Source organism: Trichomycterus rosablanca, chromosome 14 (assembly GCF_030014385.1).
Source record: "Trichomycterus rosablanca isolate fTriRos1 chromosome 14, fTriRos1.hap1, whole genome shotgun sequence".
Taxonomy (NCBI): Eukaryota; Metazoa; Chordata; class Actinopteri; order Siluriformes; family Trichomycteridae; genus Trichomycterus; species Trichomycterus rosablanca.
In genome coordinates, this window is record NC_086001.1 from 29179231 (window position 1) to 29201494 (window position 22264).

The window sequence follows — 22264 nt, forward strand, 5'->3', positions numbered from 1 at the left end:
TCCTCAGCACCATGAATCTCTCCTCTACTGGTCTAATACAGAAGTTATCTGAGGAAATACCTGTCTGTAGGTGAGTTTTTAAAAATAATGGACGTGTCTTCATGAGTTTTGCAGTCAATGAATTCCAAACAAATTTAATGATTTATGAAACGTTTTATTTGTGGTTCGAATGTACTCAGTAAAAATGGTAGGTAGATATCTGAACAATGTTTGATTGATTGATTGATTTTATTGAACCATTTCACATTTTCTAAATAGATGCAATGCCTCTTATAAGAAACTGAAACAGTCAGGGATAACACAAAAAATCCGTAGACTTATTTCCATTGTGGTCCCTATACATAATCTAGTCCATCAATCAGCAGCAAAGCAAGCTTGACATCATAATACAATCATTATAACATAACACAATATAATCAATTTAATTCATAAACATTATTAAAACTTTTAATTGGCTAACGTCCCCCTTTCATACAACCATTCCTTAACAGCTTGTCTAAACCCTCGCAAACTGTCACATATTATAAAAGGCCCTGGCAAAAGATTCCACAAAGATTCTGCATTAAACCTGAAAGAATCCCTACCCACTTTACTTTTACAGCATGGAAGTACTAAATCTGTGGATGATCTTCTTGTAAAATAACCATGAACATCCCTCACCTGAATAAAATAATTGTTAAGATACTGTAGAACAGTTCCATGTATAATCTTATACACATTACACATTTCTATCAGAGCAACCCTATCCTGAACTTTTAACCACCCAATCATTTGATAATGATTAATTTCCAAATGGGTTCTCATGGGGAGATTTAAAATAACCCTAACTAATTTATTTTGAGATGTTTGAAGCCTAGTTTTAATCTGTTTTGCAATGCCATTATACCATGAACAACAGGCATAATCAAAATAAGGCTGAACCAAAGCCCCTGACAAGGTAATCATAGTTTTTCTATCTAAGAACTTTGAAATTCTTGCAAGAAACCTAATTCTTTGATTAACCTTAACCAAAATCTTATCTGCCTGACCCCTACCTGATATATATCTATCTAAAATACATCCTAAATACGTAACTGAATCCCTAGTTTTTAACACAATGTCCCCCACAACCACATGTTAATGCTAATAATATAAAAAAAACACTGGTGCTGCAGCTTTACTTTGTTAATCATTGTTAACTTACATCAGTGTGTTGGAGCTTCTGAAATGTCCATATTTGCGGGTCTTTGGGTGAACGACGCACTTTTAGAACACTCCGATAGCTTTTAGAGAACGTTTGCACATGCGCATTAATGTGTTTAACCACCATCTAATTTACAAGCGCAGAATCACCAAACCAGCGTGCAGTCCGTCACACATCTCACATCAGTTAACTTCTTTCTGTAGTAACGAGTAACGAATTTACATACAGCGAATGTAACGGAGTAAAAGTACACAATTTCTTTAGAAAATGTAGTGGAGTAAAAGTGAAAGTTGCCGAAAATTTTTATACTCCAGTAAAGTACAAGTACTTCAAAAAACTACTTAAGTACTGTAACGAAGTATTATTACTTCGTTACTATACACCACTGGCCTCGACCAAACAGTTAAGATGATCACGAATATGATTTTTTTCATGGATGATTTGTTTAAGTTGACATATAGGTTTGAAAGTCGATACGGCCCAAACAAGATTTTTTAAATACAGCTAATTTGTACACAAGTATTTAGACTCAAATGGTTGAGCAGACAAATCAAGGGTTAATAAATTTTCTGACATAGTATTGACTTATGGGCGGCGCAGTGGCTCGGTGGGTAGCACTGTCACCTCACAGCAAGAAGGTCCGGGGTCCTTTCTGTGCAGTGAGTTTACATGTTCTCCCCGTGTCTGCGTGGGTTTCCTCCGGGAACTCCGGTTTCCTCCCACAGTCCAAAAACATGCAGTCAGGTTCATTGGAGACATTGGAGACATTGCCCTATAGGTGAATGTGTGTGTGTGTGTGTGCCCTGCGATGGACTGGCACCCCGTCCAGGGTGTTACTGTGTACCTTGCACCCATTGTCCAATTGGAGAAGCGGTTAAGAAAGTGAGTACTGACTTATTGACTTACACTGCAAATTCAAAATATAGTTTGTGTAAATGTAAGAATATATACTGTATATTGTTATGTGAATATTTTGTAAATATTTTCTTACCCTTAGACACACCATGTTTAAATACCTGACGCCCATCAACAATCTGCTTATTAGTCCGAAAAGGCAAGCGTCCACAAACCAACAGAAACAGGAATACACCTAGACTCCAGACGGTTGCAGGGCAGCCATGATATTCTTCATTTGTAATCCACTCAGGTGGAGCATATAGACTCGTTCCTACATGAACAGAGAAAAAACACTTAGAAATAAGTTTCTTCCCCTAAAACCGGTTTATCCTGTGCTGTAAACGTTCACCCTTAATGTGTACTTACCTGCAAATGTTTTGTAGGGAGTTTCCTTGAGCAGGTCACCGCAGCCGAAGTCTATCAGCTTGACCTCTAGAGTCTCTGTGTTTATAAGGACGTTCTGAAGCTTGATGTCCCTATGTAAGACCCCACGATCATGGCAGTGGCGTGTAGCCAGAACCACCTGCCACATGATGTGTCGAGCGAGCTCCATACTCAGTTTGTCTTTACTGATTACTAAGTGTAAGAGGTCTATGCAGGGAACGGGTCGCTCCAGAATCAGGATGTATTGCTGAGGCGTGTCAAACCACTCCAGAAGCTTTAGCACGTGTGGACTGCAAGGCGGCCTGGACACCATCTGCATCAATGCCACCTCTACAGGAAGCGAGTCCGTCTCCTCGGGCTAATAGTATAAGAGACGAGGCGAGTAAGAGTTTTAGAGTCGATAGATTTAACCTTAGATAAGCAGGCAGGTAAACTGAAAATGTCACTTACAATAGTGGTAAATCGTTGGTAGTGAATCTTCGACACATATTTGATGGCGACCTATACACACAAGTAAAAATATTAGTAGATTTTTAATACAAGTGTTATTGTAACGTACTCGTCCTCACCAAACAAATCAAATCATGTCTTTTTTTTCTTTATGCACTTTTCTCCCCTTTTAGAGTGTCCAACTGCCCGATTGTGTCATGCTTACTCTCCACCAATGCCGATCCCTGGCTCTGATTGAGGAGAACAAAGCTAACCCACGCCCCCTCCGACACGTGGGCAGCATGCCGTATGCATCTTATCACCTACACTTTGACGAGTGCAGTGCAGCTCAGCGGTGTGTACGGAGAGCGTAAACAACTCCATGAATCAGTGCTCATGTGTTCCAAAGTGCAGTCATGTGGTTCAGTCCTGTATAAACCAATCAGAGCTTCCGAATTCAGATTTTGGGCAGAATTTCAGTTGTTCTTCTACTCCAAAGCAATAAATAAAAAATAAAAAAACTCTCTTGATTGGTTGTAGAGGTATAAGTGACAGTTTAGTGAATGAATTACCAGTTTTAGCTTTTTACCACGAAAGCCGAATAACCTTTATTATGTAAATGCACATATACTGTCAGAAGCTTGAAGAAGTTTGAAGATTGTATTGACATGATAAAAACAGTACAACTGATACTCACCTGCTTCCCATCTGCCTTACAAACTCCTTCATAGACCGAACCATAGCCTCCTTTTCCCAGCAGCTTTCCAGTGCTATACTGGCTATCAAAACTCTCTGTGAATGATTTATTTGATAGAAGTTATGTTTAGTAAATAATATCATTTATATCAGGCACAGATTCAGCTCTATATTACTATTGCCTTCAGCAATATATAACGTGTTAATATGTTAATATGACCAGAAGTCAGGTTGGAACAAGATAGGGCTAAATAGGGTTAAAACATATGAATCATATTAGAGAACTGATAGCAATGGATGTGCATGAAACACTAAACACACTTAATTATGAAACCTCACCAGCTTACCCACATGAAAGAAAATATGTAACAGGGATTAGTGGAGATGTGGCTGACCTTTGGGGTTCAGGTTGTTTAGGTTTGTGTTGGTGGTCATTTCCTCTTGGCGTCCTTCGTTGTCGATTTTTCCTTCAGCATCTTTAACACACACACCTTTTCTATTAGCATCAGCAGTTATGCACTATAAATACCAATTACAAGTAATTGTCTAAGGGTTAAGCATGCAGTCTGTATTTCACTGCTAATATAACATATACACATTGGCTTTGTAGGTCTCAAAGACACTAAAGTCATCCTGGCTTATCGACTACATTTGTGTAAATGTAAAATTTCTACTTAATAAAATGTGAGATAAAGAAATAAAATAAAGAAAAAAAAACATTAACACAAGCCCATAGAGAGCTGGGTATGTGAAAAACACCGGCATAATAGGTGATGCTGGTAGCATGGATCTTGCTGTACTTACCATTGTTCTCATCAGCAGCATCACAGATAACTTCTTCAAGACTGGCCATAGCTACATACGTAGGTCAAAGAGTGAAAGGATGCAGGGTAAAAGAAAGAAAAGCCAAGAAGTTAGATTTCTGATGGAGGAAACTTAGTTCTTAATAGTCTGCTCAGATTGTTGGACTCAAATGTGGTTTTGAAGGTACCTGGAGGTTTAGATGATGCTTGTGGTTGGTGGGAGTCTGCCAAGACCTCCAACTTAATTTCACCATTCGATACGATTTGAATGGAATTTGACTCAGAACGAACTTCGCACCCTTCTGATTTCTGTCAAACACATTAAACTAGTGTTAAATACTCACACACTCACTCACTTTACTTTCTTCACTCACTTATTACTTACTTAATATTTCTTCTGTACCTTGAGCTTATTTAATTAATAATTTTGAACTGAGTCTTTTATTTACTTAACACTTTTTTTTCTACTGTACCTTGAGCTGTTGTAATACTTGACTTTCCCTCTGGGATTAATAACGTGATCTATCTATCTATCACTCACTTAACCGTTTATCCAATTAGGGTCACAGGGGGGAGCTGGAGACTTTCCTAGCTTTTCAATGGGCGCAAGGCACACAGTAACACCCTGGTCGGGGCGCCAGTCCATCGCAGGGCACACACACACACACACATTCACCTATATGCAAACTTGTGTAAATTTGTGTAAATCTAAAGGTTGTGTGTATGTTGAATTAAAAAAATGTACCCCAGTCTCTTCTGTTCTTTCACTATGAGCCACGTTACGAATAGCTTCGATCCAAGCCTGTCTGCTCGCCTCTGAATCGGCCTGAAACGTACGGCTCCTGGACACACGTAGTGATATAAGCGTATCATCTGGAATGCAAACTTACATACTGACACTAACAGATAACACATACTGTACCTGAGATACCTCTAACGGTTATGTCATGTTTATATAGGTGGGATAGCTCAAATGCTGCATAAACACGTCTGCATATTACACAAAAACGCAGCAGACTAGACGGGTGGGTGGAAAGGACAGTTTAAAAAGAGCCCCAGTGTTGCTATTGTGGTGCTATATGGCAGCACCACGTTATTTATTTATTTATTTGCATTTTTGCGTCATGTTAACACAGTCATGGACAATTTTGTATCTCCAATTCACCTCACTTGTACATCTTTGGACTGTGGGAGGAAAGCAGAGCTCCCGGAGGAAACAGGACACTGGGAAAACATGCAAACTCTACACAGAAAGGACCCGGACCGCCCCACCTGGGGATCAAACCCAGGACCTTCTTGCTGTAAGGCGACAGTGCTACCCACCGATCCACCGTGCCGCCCCTGGTAGCTCCATGAAGCTGGTGGATTATATAAGCAGCTTGAGCCAGCCTAAAGGTCAGTTAAGGTACTGGACTAGTAATCAAAAGTTAGCTGGTTTAAGCCCCATCACTGCCAGGTTGCCACTGTTGGTCCCTTGAGCAAGGCCTCTAACCTACAATTGCTTAGACAGTATACTGTCACAGTACTGTAAGTCGCTTTGGATAAATGCTGATAATGTAAATCGCTTTGTTTGATTTACTTGGTCTGGGTCAGTTTAGCTGCTCTCACTGCCATCCTGACAAGCTAGAACCGGCTTTTTTGACTTACCATATTTTCCACAGCTAGGGAAAGCTTATTTATTAATAATAGGATAAAATAAAAATAAAATAAAATTAAGATTACTATAAAACTGGACTTACTTTGTTAGTGAAACCACCTGAAAACAGAAGCGGCGCCTGACGTCCTCACAGCATTGCACTGAACACAGCTGCAGATCTTCCATCAGAACTGTCAGGTTACGCTGGGAAAAAACACATCAGGTTGGAAGTCAAGCCAGTAAAATCAAGCACAGATGAAACAAGCAGCAAAAATGTTTGTTTGTTAGGATTTTAACGTCATGTTTACAATTCACCTGACTTGTCTTTGTACTCTAGGGGAAACTGGAGCTTCCAGAGGAAACGCACACAAACACGGGGAGAACATACAAACTCCACACAGAATGGACCCGGACCGCCCCACCTGGGGATCGAACCCAGGACCTTCTTGCTGTGAGGCGTCAGTGCTACCCACTGAGCCACCGTGCCGCCGCCAGCAAAGATGTTCTCTGCACATCTGGCATGATCAGACTGGTTGCATCCCAAATCAGATCAAATGTAATACATGTGGTTATAGCATGTGGTTTCGGACACAGCCCATAATTCAGTTACTGTTGTAATGTACACTCACTCATTATGAGGATTTGTGCTTTAAAACGTCTCCCAATTTTAATAAGCTCTCTCCTAATCAAATCCCCACCCTAACCCTCCACCCTGTCATGAATGACATATGACTGTAGTGCATTATGGGTATTTCACAAAGCCCCTCAGAGGCAGCATGGTGGCTCGGCGGGTAGCACTGTCGCCTCACAGCATTCGATCCCCAGGTGTGGCGGTCCGGGTCCTTTGGAGTAGAGTATTTTCTCTCTGTGTCTGTGTGGGTTTCCTCCGGGAGCTCCGGTTTCATCCCACAGTCCAAAGACGTGTAGTGAGGTGAGCTGAAGATCCAAAATTGTCCATGATTGTGTTTGATATCAAACTTGTGAACTGATGAATCTTGTGTAACCAGTAACTACCTGTCCTGTCATTAATGTAACCAAAGTGTGTAAAACATGACGTTAAAATCCTAATAAATAAATAAACAAAGCCCCCAGGAGAGCTGATCTCAGTGTAGAACTGCCGTGTGACTAACCTTAAACCTTTTCTCGTACAACAGCTGATTATTCTGGATAATAAACATCCGCCTGCAGAGAAAAACACAGAAATGAAACATTTTTATTATTATTTTATTGTTTTAAGTGCATTTGTGATAGTTTTTGAGTGAAGTTGGTTTAAAGCTTTAAATGTGATCAGTTCTAATCTATGCCTGTATAAAATGATTAAAGAGGAATTAAACAGTCTTTATAAACCGATCAGGCATAACATGACCCAGTCGTCTAGCCATCACAATTTGGCTCTTGTCAAACTCACTCAAATTCTCACGCATGTCCATTTTTCCTGCTTCTAACATCAACGTTGAGGATAAAATGTTCACTTGCTGCCTAATATATCCCACCTACTAACAGGTGCCGTGGTGATGAGGTAATCAGTGTTATTCACCTCTCAGTGGTCATAATGTTATGCCTGGTCGGTGTATATACTAAATATTACAGCCCAGCACATGATTTAGCTCTCCACAAACCTCTTCCATGTTTTAAACACACTGCTGCTCTTCTTATACAGAAATCCCTCCATGAGGATCCTGTTCTCCACGCCCACGTCGTCCTCCTGTCTCCCCTCATCGTTCCAATCGTCCTGAGAAAAAGTTTGAGGAGGAGCACCGCAAAATATCAAACACAAGAACCTCTGCATCACAGGAGAAGCCATCGTGAGTGAGGAGTCGAGACAGTGAAGCTTCACTAAATACAGAATGCTCTTCCACTGGAGCTCACATCCACTGTGATGTCAGAGTGATGTCACAATGCCGGAAGATTGCAGAGCGCCTTTCACTGTAGGCTTGAATTTAGCATTACTATATATGGAAACTACTCGACACATGTACCTGCATTAAATACAACCCAAAATCAGAAAGAGTTGGGACGGCATGGAAAATGCAAATAATAAAAAACACAGAGTTTCTTACATTTACTTTGACTTTTAACTGCAGATTGTATGAACCATAATGTTTCATGTTTTGTCTGGTCAACTTCATTTCACTTGTTAATAAATATTCATTCCTGCATTTCTGGCTTTCCTCATTCCAAAAAAAGTTGGGACAGTAAAGCATTTACCACCTTTGTAATGTTGTTATTCCTTTTCACCACACTTAAAAGACGTTTTGGCACCGAGAAGACCAAGTGATTTAGTGTTTCAGCTTTTATTTTGTCTTATTCTTCCTGCAAACTGACACATTATGTACACTAACAAAACCAAAGTAAATACAACCCCAAATCAGAAAAAGTTGGGACAGCATGGAAAAAGCAAATAATAAAAACACAGAGTTTCTTACATTTACTTTGACTTTTATTTAATTGCAGACAGAATGAACCTGAGATATTTCATCTTTTATCTGCTCAACTTCATTTCATTTATTAATAAACATCCATTCCTGCATTTCTTGCCTGCAACACATTCCAAAAAAGTTGGGACAGGAAAGCATTTACCACTTTGTAATGTCGCCATTCCGTTTCACCACACTTAAAAGACGTTTTAGCACTGAGGAGACCAAGTGATTTAGTGTTTCAGCTTTTATTTTGTCTCGTTCTTAAGCTTGCTGATTCCTTGAATGGTTTAATGATATTATGCACTGTAGATGGAGAACTATGCAAAACCCTTCCAATATTTCTTTGAGGTTCATTGTTTTTAAACATTTTAATCATTTTCTCACACATCTTTGCTCATCAGAGACTCAGCCTTTCCTGGATGCTGCTTTTGTACCAAACCATCATTACAATCACCTGCTGACATCACCTGTTTAAAATCACCTAATTATTTAGTTTTTTCACATCATTACTAGCCCTAAATAGCCCCCGTCCCAACTTCTTTTGGAATGTGTTGCAGGCCTGAAATACAGGAATGGTTGTTTATTAATAAATTAAATTAAGATGAGTAAATAAAACATGAAATATCTCAGGTTCATCCTGTCTGCAATCAAATAAAAGTCAAAGTAAATGTAAGAAACACTGTGTTTTTATTTTATTTGCATTTTCCTGTCTGTCCCAACTTTTTCTGATTTGAGGTTGTACATTAACAAAGCCAAAGTAAACATATAAAAACACTTTTCACACTGTCCTAACTTTTTCTGATTTGGGGTTATATATACGCACAACTGTATATGCTACATACAGCTCCTTTAACAATTATTGGCAGCCCTGGTAAAGATAGGTAAAAAGACATATTACCTCTTTGTGAATTAGATATGTAACGGGTGTGCTCAACTTCAATTTTCTCAACACTGTTCTTTGCACATCCGTTACTATATGTATACTCTGTGTTGTGTTTGTTGAGTGCTGCGGTGCTTAAGGAAGGACTCCGACCACAACCACTGCTGGTTGATCTCTTTTATTTGGCCGGTGCTGTATAAAGAAATAAATCTAGCATTAAGGTTCTGGAGACCTTGCAGAAATGTGTAGCTCAGGAATGAACACTACTCTCCCATGTACACATGCAGGACATCCGCCCCCTACTAACAGAAACGCACATGGGGAAACCCCATTTCACTGTTTTCACTAATCTCCCTGCATGTGTTCTAACACGACTATCAACCTCAGCAGGTGTGCACGAGCCAGTGAAAGACAAAGTATCCTGTAGTGTGTGCGGCATGTCTGAATCTGGTAAAGCTAAGCTAGATTCAGTGTTTTCAGAGCAAGGGTCAGGCTTTTCTGAAGCAGTCATATCAGACTTGAGTGAACTTTCAGGTGAACAAGGTGCTGATTCCTCTCCATCACTAGATTCTGACAATAGCTAATACTCCAGAAACTGAAGCCGTCTTTTCTTCACTGTCATAGTCCTCTAGACCAGATTCTGTACTAAGCAGTGATTGGTCAGACTCATCAGCATCTTCATGCTCATACAGCTCAGGAACTGGTAAGAAGTTAACCTCCATCAACAGGTTCCGGTGAACAACTCTTGTACGTCCTGTTACATCCTGTATTTTGTAGACATGAATTTTAGGGTCTGCACTAACAACAGTGTAAAGTCCATCCTCCCGTTTGTCAGCCAACTTTCTCTTGCCTCGTTCTCCCTTGTTTGCTACCAGCACACGATCCCCCACAGACAGATAGGTGCCATTGATGCGCCTGTTGTAATGCTGGGCCTGACGTAGCTGTTCAGCAGAAGAATGCTTCTGAGCAATCTCCATAGCACTCTTAAGACCAGAAATCAGTGACTTTGCATACAAATTGTAATCAGCAACTTCAGGACTATTCAAAACTTGCTTGAACATGAGGTTCACTAGCAGCCTAGGTACACGCCCAAACATAAGAAAGAAGGGTGCGTATCCCATGGTCTCATGAATTGTAGCGTTATAGGCAAAGGTGAGGGTCTGGATTTGTTGTCGCCATTTGTCTTTTGCCTTAAGGGGCAGAGTACGGAGCATGTTACCTAATGTGCGATTGAATTGCTCTGTGCACCCGTTGCCTATAGGGCGGTAAGCTGTTGTGTGGGATTTTTCAACGCCAGCTAAATGTAGAAGCTCTGCTATCAATTTGCTCTCGGAATTTGCACCTTGGTCGGAATGTATCCGCTCTGGAAACCCATATATGCAGAATATATTATCCCAAAGAATATATTATCCCAAAGTTTCTTGGCGACCTGCTTTGATGTCTGGTTGGCACAAGGGAATGCATGAGCCAATTTTGTAAAGTGGTCAGTAACCACTAGAACATCCACTGGTCGCTGTTTGCTATCTTCTGCTGACCTATACATACTAAGTCTATACATACTAACTCCATTGGGGCAGAATACTGATACTTTCCAAGGGCGCACATGCAGCTGGTTCAGGTGACTTGCCAAATACACACCTTTGACAACACTTGACATGTTCTCTGATATCCTTCTCCATATCAGGCCAATAAAAGCGCTGTCTTGCACGTGATAATGTACGGTCTTGACCCCGATGGCCTGCCAGATCATGGATGCTGGACAACGCTCTGTCCTTAAGGCTTTTAGGTAGCACACACTGGAATTGTTTCTGCTTGGTTGAAATATCTTTTGTCACTCTATACAAAACACCATCACTAACATGCAGCTTGTCCCATTGCTTGAACAGCCTGAGGACCTTAGAATCAGCACCTTGTCTGTCTCGCCTAGATTGTCGCCTCTTAGCAATGACAAATGGCAATACTTTGGAGATGACTGGATCCTGCTCTTGACTTAGTTTAAGCTCTTCCATAGAGATTATGGGTACTGTTTCTTGGCTGCTTGACAGTTGTTGAACATGCTGGGCTAAGTTAACTGCTCTGACTTCCACTGCATCAGTCCAATCACAATGAGTCTGGCAGAGAGCTCTGATCTCAGCTGCATTATACTGAGTCCTGGGTGGTGTATGATTTGCTGATCTAAACATTTGAGACTGACAACTGGCTCTAAAAACATCCTGCACAGAATCCTCCTCTACCCCATTGGACTGCTGAATGAGTGTAGGGTATGGTTCTTGAAGTAACCTCTGCCCAATGGTTTTAGCAAAGGGATCGCGACTCAAAGCATCAGCCACCACATTCACTTTCCCAGGTAGATGTTTAAGATCAAAAGAGAAAGATGCAAGCTTCGAAACCCAGCACAACTCACATGCATCGAGCTTTGGCTTCGTCATGAGGTAAGTAAGTGGATTATTATCTGTCCAGACTGTAAAACTATGGCCCTTCAACCAGTGGCTGAATTTCTCACAGACACTCCATTTCAAGGCCATAAACTCAAGTCTGTGAGCTGGGTACATCCGCTGTAATGCACTGAGAGTCTTGCTTGCAAAAGCTACAGGTCTTGCTTTGGATTCTCCCCTGGGCACTTGAGAAAGCACAGCCCCAAACCATCCAAGGATGCATCAGCCGACAAGATTAAGGGCTCATCAAAATCGGGATGTGCAAGCACAACACTTTCCAGCAGCACAGTCTTCAACTGGTTAAAAGCAAGCTGACATTTGTCTATCCAATCTGTAGGGGGTAAATTTTCTGTACATGCCCTGAGATTCCTGTCTTTAGCCACTTTCCCTCTTCTCTATTGCAAGAGTTTTGCGATAGAGGAACAGTTGGGTATAAAATGCTGGTAATAAAACACCATGCCAAGAAATGATTTGATCCTTTTAACAGAGGGTGTAGCTCCATCATCCTCCATAAGGTCCTGCACTTTCATGGTTGTAATGACCTTTACCTTGGCAGGGTCAACGGACACACCACCACCAATGACATGGCCGAGGAACCTGACTTGCCTTTGTAGCAGATGGCATTTTTTAGGGGCCAACTTTAAGCCGTTCTCTCGCAGCCTCTGCAACACCGAGTCGGGATAGAGCTTCGCTCTCAGATGACAAGAAAGACAAGAAGATCGTCAAGATAACACAAGAGTTTTGTGAAATTCATATCACCAAATATCCCAAGCATCATCCTCATGAAAGACGCCGGACTATTACAGAGTCCTTGTGGCATACGATTATACATTTAAATTTTCAGCATTTAGCAGACGCTTTTATCCAAAGCGACTTACACAGTGAGCGGAACACAATGAGCAATTGAGGGTTAAGGGCCTTGCTCAGGGACCCAACAGTGGCAACTTGGTGGTGGCGGGTCTTGAACCGGCAACCTTTTGTTTACTAGTCCAGTACCTTAACCACTGAGCTATCACTGGAGCTATACTCGTACAATCCAAGAGGAGTTGTGAAAGCGGTGTATTGTTTGTCACCTTCGTGCATTGGAATATTGTAAAACCCTGATGTGAGGTCCATCGTACTGAACAGCAAGCTTCCACCCAAGGCGGCCAGACAGTCAGACTGATGCGGCAAAGGATGTGCGTCTTTTAGCGTTCTGGCATTCAGCCATCTGAAATCTGTGCAAATACATAACCCACCATCCTTCTTACACACCATCACCAGTGGCGACGCATACTCGCTTGAAGATTTCCTGATAATTCCTCTTTCCTCCATGTCAGTACGAGCTTGCCTCAATCTTTGATAATAGGCTGGAGGCACTCTCCGTTATGGTCAACGAAAAGGGCGTTCATCAGTGAGACGGATGCGGTGTGTGTGGCCCTTAGCCTCACCACAATCCAGTAAGTGTTTGGAGAAAATATCTTGATATTCAATCAACAGTTGAATCAGTTTAGATTTACAGGCATGGCTTACTGGGCATGAATCAATATTAATGTCTCCAAGTCCCAACTCCAACAAGCTTTTTTCTTGATCAGCAATACAACCACCCGCAGAATTGTCAGGTTGCTGTTTTTCTGAAATGAGGCGTAAGCCCTGGAACACATCTAGCTGCCAAACAAGGTGAAACATCAGCTAACTTGCTGTTTCTTTTCAGTGTGATTGCTTTGTCGGATGGATTTACAATTGTCATGGGCACCCACCTATCTCTTCACAAGGGTGTGACAAGTCGACCAATGAGAACACCTCACGGTTTGACTTTGGAATCCGTTGGCTCTACAACAACGGTGCTCCCTGGTGATAAGGGTACATTGGCTGGTAGTTTGACCCAGACTAAGTGTTCATGCTTGGGAAGAAGTGTGACTGCTTGAGTTAGCTTGACAGTGCCCACTTTCAGGAATACTGCTCCCTCTCCAATGCTCAACACCTGTAAACAAGAACTGCTCAAAGCCGGGGCTGGACTGATGTTCATGCCTAGATGCTATGTTCCAGTATTCACTGTCGGTCTTCAGGTCATGAATTAGATGTTTAATGATGTTCGAACGCAGAATCATGTCGTCATGTTGACCAGGCACAATTAACGATGGTACGACGCAACATATATCATGAAGTTTGATCTCCAAGTCATAAAAGCCATCTGGCTGTGTTTGCAGACCACCACAACTAACTAAAACAATGTTTTCTTTTGAATATTGCTTCTCAGGTAAAACACCAGCAGCACAAGGTTTCTCCTCTGCACGGTCACTGATTGTACATGCCATTGAACCGGAATCTAGCATCCCTTTAAGCTGTACTTGGTGATTGACTAGAACTGGAGTATAGAACAACTCACTGAAAGCTTGCACCCTTTGTGTTGCTTGGACAATTACTATAGACCCCTTGGGGACACTGGCACAACTCTCTTTATACAAATGTGCCAAATCACCGTCTTCAATGAGGGCTTCATTCCTAGCACTCACACCACCCCTCTCCAGGTGTGAGTGATCTAGTTTAACTGCTGGTTCTGACTGGCATTACTGTTGTGAGGCTGAGAGCATTGCTGGTTAGTCTGTTCGGGACAATCCCTCTTCCAGTAACCAGGAGCCAAGCATTTCAGACATCGGCCCTCCTGTCTGCAATGAAACATTGTAGAATGCTCACCAGTCCCACAGACCCTGCACATCCTCCGGAAAGACTGAGGAACTGCTGCTCTGGTATTTGGGTCTGCTAATCCTTGTGTCTGCTGTGTGACTAGTCGATCTAACAAAGAAACTAAGCTTTTCATGCAGTCATTTTCTGTACTGCCATGGGCTGGAGTCAATGGAGTTGGCTTGGATGTGTTTAAAGCATGCACATCATCAACAGGGCATTGAGTATGGATCTTACGCTCGACTGTGCTTGGTCTTTGAGGTCTGACTGCTGCTCGAGTTTTCTTTTCCTGCATGTGGTCATCAAGTCTCTCTTGGATTTCACAGGCTGACCATTTATCTGCAGACTTGAACTTAAAGACACCTGCAAGAGACTCTTCTGGACAGTGTTTGATAAACATCATACTGACCTCGTGGCTTGGGTCACCAATGCAGCGGCCTTGCCTTTTCAGACATTCACTTTCAGCATCCATGGTCTTGTTGAGCCTTATTCAGTATTCCATGGCATCCTCACCTAGCAGTGGCAATGTATTATAAAAATCGGCTAAAGACATGCTCGAATACGTGAGTTCGCCAAAATGTTGTTTCAGAATATCAAAAATTACATTTGGGTTATTAGTATGGTCACCTGATGTGTTATTACGCAGCTTTATCTTGACTACATCCCCTGCTTTGCCCATTAACCTATCCAGAATTTCTTGTGATTGCTCATGACTTGGAACAGCCCTTTTCCTTAAATATAAGGTCATTACATTTTCCCATTCTTGTACTGTAAACTTATCTGAACCACCTAAATATGGGAGGCTCCTTTGCATCTGGTTGCATGACAAGCTTAACATTAGACAATGTCCACTGAAATACCTTAGCACAGTCCAAGTAGCTACCTTGACCAGAGACACATGTGACATGAAGTCGAACGACAGGAATAGACTCGAAAGAGTCGATTCACTAAGTTGATAGTACTCAGCAATGAGCAGTTGGAAGCTGAAGGAGTCGATTCTTTTTGATGAAATCAACATTTTATATGTTATACAAAATACGTAAGAGTCGGATCACTATTGTTAGCTGTCATTTAAAAATACAGAGAGAAACCATCTCATCTAATACAAAATAGAATAAAATAATGTATAACAGTATAATGATGCACCATGCAGTAAAGCAAAACACAAAACCCCTAAACTTTTAAAAAGCTTCACTTACCATTAGCTTTTTGGATCTCATTAAAAAAAAGTATTAAAATCAAGTGACTTCTGTGTGATCATTAGTGAATTGTGATCTACTGAAAAGGTGCACATCAAATCATCTGCTTCAGCATAACTCTCTCTTTTGTTACCAGAACGATGCATTTTGGATATCTGTGTATGACTGGTTAGATAAACTCCACTGAGGTGCCGCCCTTGCTGATCCACACAGCTGTATGAGAAGTGTATAACATGGATGACCAGGATCAACAAGCCTTAAAATCTTATTACATTCAATAAAAAATAAATAAACTCACTGAATATATGAAGATGCATAGATGTTCATTTTCATAATAGCTGATTGCTACAACTCTTTAATAATTATTATTGCTGTCTTTTTCATCATTTTGTTTTTAATATTTTGTGTATAAAGTCAATTTTATGTATGTCTACTATAAACCAATAGCAAACTATTAAATGTGGCTATATTAGACTTTTACTGTAACATTAATATGTATAACTTAACAAAAAAGATGTAATTTATTAGGCTAATCTACTTTCAAAAGTATATAAAAGTCCAGAATTTAGCTTATTCTTCTTGAAATGTCCAGTTTTCCAGAAGTGTATCATCTCTACTAAGAAAAAAATATTGATCTGAATTAAAAAGCATTGAAAACAATTGCAGGATAAGGCATGACAATAATATGTGTATGTGTTTTATTTAAAACCAAACTAAATGATAAATGATTTCCTCCAATAAATCAGCACTCTGTCCAGCGTGTATTTCTGAATTACATTCAGTGTTACCAATTAAAGAAGGGCCCACCGTGACCCTGACCAGGTGATCTCTCTCTCTCTCTCTCTCGGAGTGCATGCTGGGAGCGAGTGGGCGGAGCGTGGTGAACGTGAGTGCGAATGTGCGATTGAGTGCTTCTCTCTCGTTTGTCATTACTCTATATAATTTAAACATTGTATACTATATAACAAAAGCAATTTAAAACATCAGTTGCATATTTTAACACACCACACCTTGGTGCGTGTGTGTTTTTTCGGGCGTCTGCACAAGCGTGGGGCTGGAGAGCATGACGACCCGCGGTGGTGGCGTGCTAGACACACTAACGCGGGACCACGGTGTTAAGGTGGCCACCAGCACTAGTGTGGAGGATTGTATACTGGCTGTAGGAAAATCAGTTAAACTTGAGAATGTGCTGGCGGCATCCAGGATGAATAGTGCTGTAGTTTTATTTGTAAGCACTGTTGAAATGGCTAGACACCTAGTTGAAGAGGGAGTGATGATTGGGGGTTCATTTACGAATGTGCTCCCTCTCTCAACTCCATCCAGGAAAGTCATTCTTTCCAATGTTCCCCCATTTATTAAAGACAAAATGTTGCACAGAGAACTATCTCGCTTCAGTAGACTCATGTCTCCGATTAAAAAGATTAGTATCGGTAGCAAATCTGACTTGCTGAAGCACGTAGTGTCTTTTAGGAGATTCACCTATATGATTTTGAATAACAACAAGACCGAACTAGAGCGAATTCTAACTTTTAAAATAGATGGTTTCAGTTACACAATCTATGTGCCAACCGATAGCATGCGATGCTTAAACTGTGGTCAGAAAGATCATTTAGTGCACGCGTGCACGAAAGGGAAAAGAGCGCAAAACGAGCAAAATAACGATAAAAGTGAAAGTAAAGACAACGAACATAGGGAAAACGAAACAAACAGAAATCATGTAAACAGTGACAAGGCTTCAAACAGTGAGAATAGTGAAAGTGGTGAGTGTAGCGTGAGGAATAGTGGTGACTCGGAGCAGCACACACACACACACACACACACCCGGTGTGAGCAGCAGCTTGCCCATCTCCCCCCCTCCACCACCTCCTCCTCTCCCCCGGTACAGACTGAGAATACAGAAGCTAATACTAACGCCACTACAGAAACAAACACTAATCCAACACCTAATCCAACACCTAAAAGAAGACAACACAACTATAAAACAGGCAAAAAAACTGACATTAACCTCGGTCAACATGAATCAGAAACCGAAAGTGAGACAGGTCTCTCTGACTCCAGTCAATTGAGCTCTACTGAAGTCGGCTGGATCACAAAAAAGTACAACCAAGAGGAAATAAAGCTCTTCCTCAAAACAACAAAAAATATGCGACTGGTAAAAATAGAAAACTACTTCCCCGATTCAAAAAGACTGTTAGAAAACATTAAACATCTAATGAGTGAAGGGTGCTTTGATCATAGAGAGACCCATAGACTAAGAAAAATTGTGACAAAGCTTAATTCCATAATAAATAATGATGTTAGTAAAATGCCTTAGTTCTTTCACCCTTTTTCTAAGCTTACTGCTACATAAATACTGTTTGTCTGCTTTCTTCTCTCTTACCATGCAGAAAATGCATATAGCTTCTCTAAACATAAACGGAGCAAGAGATAACGAAAAAAGAGCAGGACTGTTTGAAATAGCAAAAATAAAACACATTGATGTCTTTTTTTATACCAGAAACACATAGTGACACAAATAACACTGTCAAATGGATGCAAGAATGGCCTGGCACCTGCGTTCTAAGCCACGGCACCTCTGATAGTAGAGGTGTCGCTATTTTATTCTCAAAACACCTAACTCCAGTCTCCCATGACGTAGAGGAGATTATAGAAGGCAGGTTATTGAAAGTTAAAGCTTTTTTTGAAAACCACACATGTGTTTTTATCTGTATCTATGCCCCGGTTTTACCTTTAGAGAGAATGACTTTTCTAGATAAGCTATGTTCCGTTTTAGAGACATGCAGCAGTGAGAAGCTTTTATTTCAGGTGGTGATTTTAACTGTACTGTAGAGAACATGGACAGGAATCACATAGAACCTCACATGGCTTCACATAAGCGTCTCACACAGATTATTGAAAAACATGATCTTGGTGATATCTGGAGATCCTTTCATGGTTCTCAGAAACAGTATACATGGACTCATGCATACAACAATCTTTTATCACTGGCAAGGCTAGACAGGTTTTATACTTTTAAACATCATTTAAATGTTGTTAAAAACTGTAGCATCAACCCTGTAGGCCTCTCGGACCACAGTTTGGTTTCAAGTACAATGTTTCTGAACTCCCCTAAACTGAAAAGCGCCTATTGGCATTTTAACACATCTCTATTAAATGATCTTTCTTTCACGGATTCCTTTATCTTCTTTGGGAACATTTTCAGAGAGCAAAAGAACTGTTTTAATTCCATACAACAATGGTGGGATTATGGAAAAATACAAATTAGACAATTATGTCAACAATATACCGCCAATGTCACACAGGAACTCACACAATCCATGAGAGAGCTAGAAATAGAAATGACAAGACTACAGTTTTTAACAAAAACAAGTAATAAACAGAACCATATCCAGACCTTGGCAGAGAAAAAAACTAAACTTTCAGACCTCTTAGGCCTCAAAGTACAGGGATCTTTGATAAGATCACGTTTCCAGAACATAAATCAGATGGACTCCCCGTCCAAGTTCTTCTTCAGCCTAGAAAAGAAGAATGGTCAAAGACGCCTCATTCATAGCTTAAAGTCCGAAAATGGAGAAGATTTAACTGAGCCAGCCGACATACGCAAAAGAGCAGTGAGTTTTTATGAGCAATTGTTCACTAGTGAACAAGAAAGTGGAGATCAGGTAACTTTACAGTTTTTCTTAGAAAGTCTACCTAAGGTCTCCAGAGAACCGAATACAGCACTTGGTGAGGCTCTGATGCTGGATGAGCTGCAGAAAGCCCTGCAGAGCATGGAAAGCGGAAGAGCCCCAGGAATCGATGGAATACCAGTGGAATTCTACAAAACTTTCTGGACCACCATAGCAGGAGACCTGCTGGAGGTCCTCAACACCAGTCTGTCACAGGGAATCCTACCACGGAGCTGCAGGAGAGCGGTCCTCACACTGCTGCCCAAAAAAGGTGACCTTTCTAATATAAAAAACTGGAGGCCTGTATCTCTACTGTGCAGTGATTACAAACTACTCTCAAAAACGCTGGCAAACAGACTGGGTAACGTTCTGGAGGAGGTAATACATCCTGACCAGACATATTGTGTACCTGGGAGGTCTATATTTGACAACATCTCTCTAGTAAGAGACATGTTGGAGGTCACTAAACTTTTTGGGTTGGATACTGGTTTTATATCATTAGACCAAGAGAAAACTTTTGACAGAGTCGAGCATGGTTATTTGTGGAAAACCTTAGAAGCTTTTGGTTTTAACACTGCTTTTATTGACAAAGTCAGAGTTTTATACTGTGATATTGAGAGTATGCTAAAGTTTAATGGTGACCTATGCACTCCTTTTAAAGTGTGTAGGGGAGTGAGGCAGGGGTGTGCTCTGTCAGGAATGCTCTATGCCCTGGCAATAGAACCACTTTTAAACAAAATAAGAACCGAACTTGAAGGTATTTTGATTCCAGACTGCCAAAACATTTTCTGCCTGTCAGCTTACGCAGATGATATCATAGTAATGATAAATAAACAAAAAGACATCGACAAACTACTTAGCATCACTAAGGATTATGGAAAAATCTCAGCTTCCAAAATAAACTGGAATAGAAGTGAGGCACTTTTAGTAGAACAATGGTCTAGTAATACTCTAAAGCTTCCAGTAGGACTCCATCAGAAAAGAGATGGTTTTAAATACCTAGGTGTTTATTTGGGAGACGACCAAACTGTCTCAAAAAACTGGGAAGGGGTTTTAGATAGAATAATAGGACGTTTAGATAAATGGCTACTACCTAAAATTTCTTACAGAGGGCGCACACTTATTATAAACAATCTGGTAGCAGCCTCCCTCTGGCACAAAGTCACATGCATTGACCCTCCTGTTACCCTTCTGTCCAAAATACAGTCAGCTCTATTAAATTTCTTCTGGGACAAGCTACACTGGGACCCAAGGCACTCTATACCTACCCAAAGAAGAAGGTGGTCAGGGATTAGTACACCTACAAAGCAGAATCGCTGCCTTCCGTCTACAGTTTGTACAAAAACCTTTAGCAAATACAATGTGTTGTAGCTGGAAATCTGCAGCCTGTGCTATTTTAAAAAGTTTTAAAAACCTAATATGTGACAAAACCTTGTTTTTAATGGACTCAAAAAGACTGAACACCTCTAGTCTTCCAGTTTTCTATCACAATCTTTTCAAGGTCTGGAAACTGTTCAAGAGTGAGAGAGCAACAACCACAGACTCCCTATACTGGCTCCTAAATGAACCTCTACTCTGCGGTACTCGTCTAGACATTGCAGGCAACGCGCTCAGTGAAGTGCTCCAAAGAACCAACACCATCACCCTGAGACACCTGGTGGATGCTGCAGGACCAGACCTCCAGAATGTCACCCAAACAACTGCACAACTAAAGATATGATCAGCACGGACTGTGGGACAACTTTTACAGAAATGGAACTCTATTTTCACACACGAAGAAAAGGAAATGCTAAGAGAGTACTGCAGCGGATCAGAGAAATCAGACGACTTTTCCTGAACTGGCTCTTTCACCAGACCTGGAGGAAAGTGCAAGTTTTTTCTTTTTGAAGGGTAAAGAAAACATCAAAATGAACTTGTATGAGGTTAATGGAAAACGTCTTTACAAATCCTGTGTATATGTTTTTAATAAGAAATGCTTATGTGACAGAGTAGACACTCCCTGGCGAACTGTTCTGGGGTTGAGCAAAGAACAGCGACCCCAATGGAGAGTCCTCTATAAGCCACCATTACCCAAAAGAACTGGAGACTTGCAGTGGCGAGTTCTACACAGGATTGTTGCAGTAAATGCTTTTATCTCTATTTTATCTCCAGAAACAGATCAGAGCTGTCCCTTCTGTCCAGAGAAAGAAACCATTTTCCACACTTTTATGCAATGTGCCAGACTAAAGCCACTTTTTACTTTTTTAAATGCTGTGTTTTCTGGTTTCAGTGAAAAGTTCTCGGTACAGACTTTTATACTGGGGGTAAAATACTCACAGAAAAGGAGAACGAAATGCCAGCTGCTAAACTTCATCACTGGACAAGCAAAAATGGCCGTGTACATCAGCCGAAAAAACAAGACCCAACAGAAAGGAAGCCATGATGTTGTGACAATCGCCACTGGGATGATCAAGTCCAGGATTCTAATCGATTTCTTTTTCTATAAACAAACTCAAAACCTCACTGCTTTTACAAATATCTGGTGTTATAACACTGTTTTGTGTTCTCTCGTTGACAAAGAACTTAGATTTACGCAACTTCTCATGCCCTAAAATTATGTAGTGTCGTTTTTTAATAGTTTATTTATTTATTTTGATTGTTTAATGTAATCAGTTTGTTAAAATAAATGCCTTCTAAAAGTCAAAAAGTCTCTCTCTCTCTCTCCTTTAGTTCAGCAGAAGTGAAACTGATCTGATCCTGTTCTGTTCGAGTGCGGATCTGTTCCGTGTCTGTGTTTGTAGTTTTGTTGATAATTGAAGTTGATGAACGCAGGTGAGTTTATACATTTCCACACTTCTGTACATTACTGTGTATTGTTACTTTATGTAGTTCAAATTGTTGATTTGATTTACACACTTGTTTTGAACATAACACTCACGAACTAAACCAGGAAGTCTTGGACATTCGCCTGACATTCGAGTTTCTTTCGGC

General features: G+C 40.8%; 1 pseudogene; it reads left to right on the forward strand.

Annotated features, from left to right (window-relative positions):
* The window catches only part of LOC134327143 (zinc finger protein 850-like), an 82161-nt pseudogene that overhangs the window by 32166 nt on the left and 27731 nt on the right, over nucleotides 1-22264 (forward strand).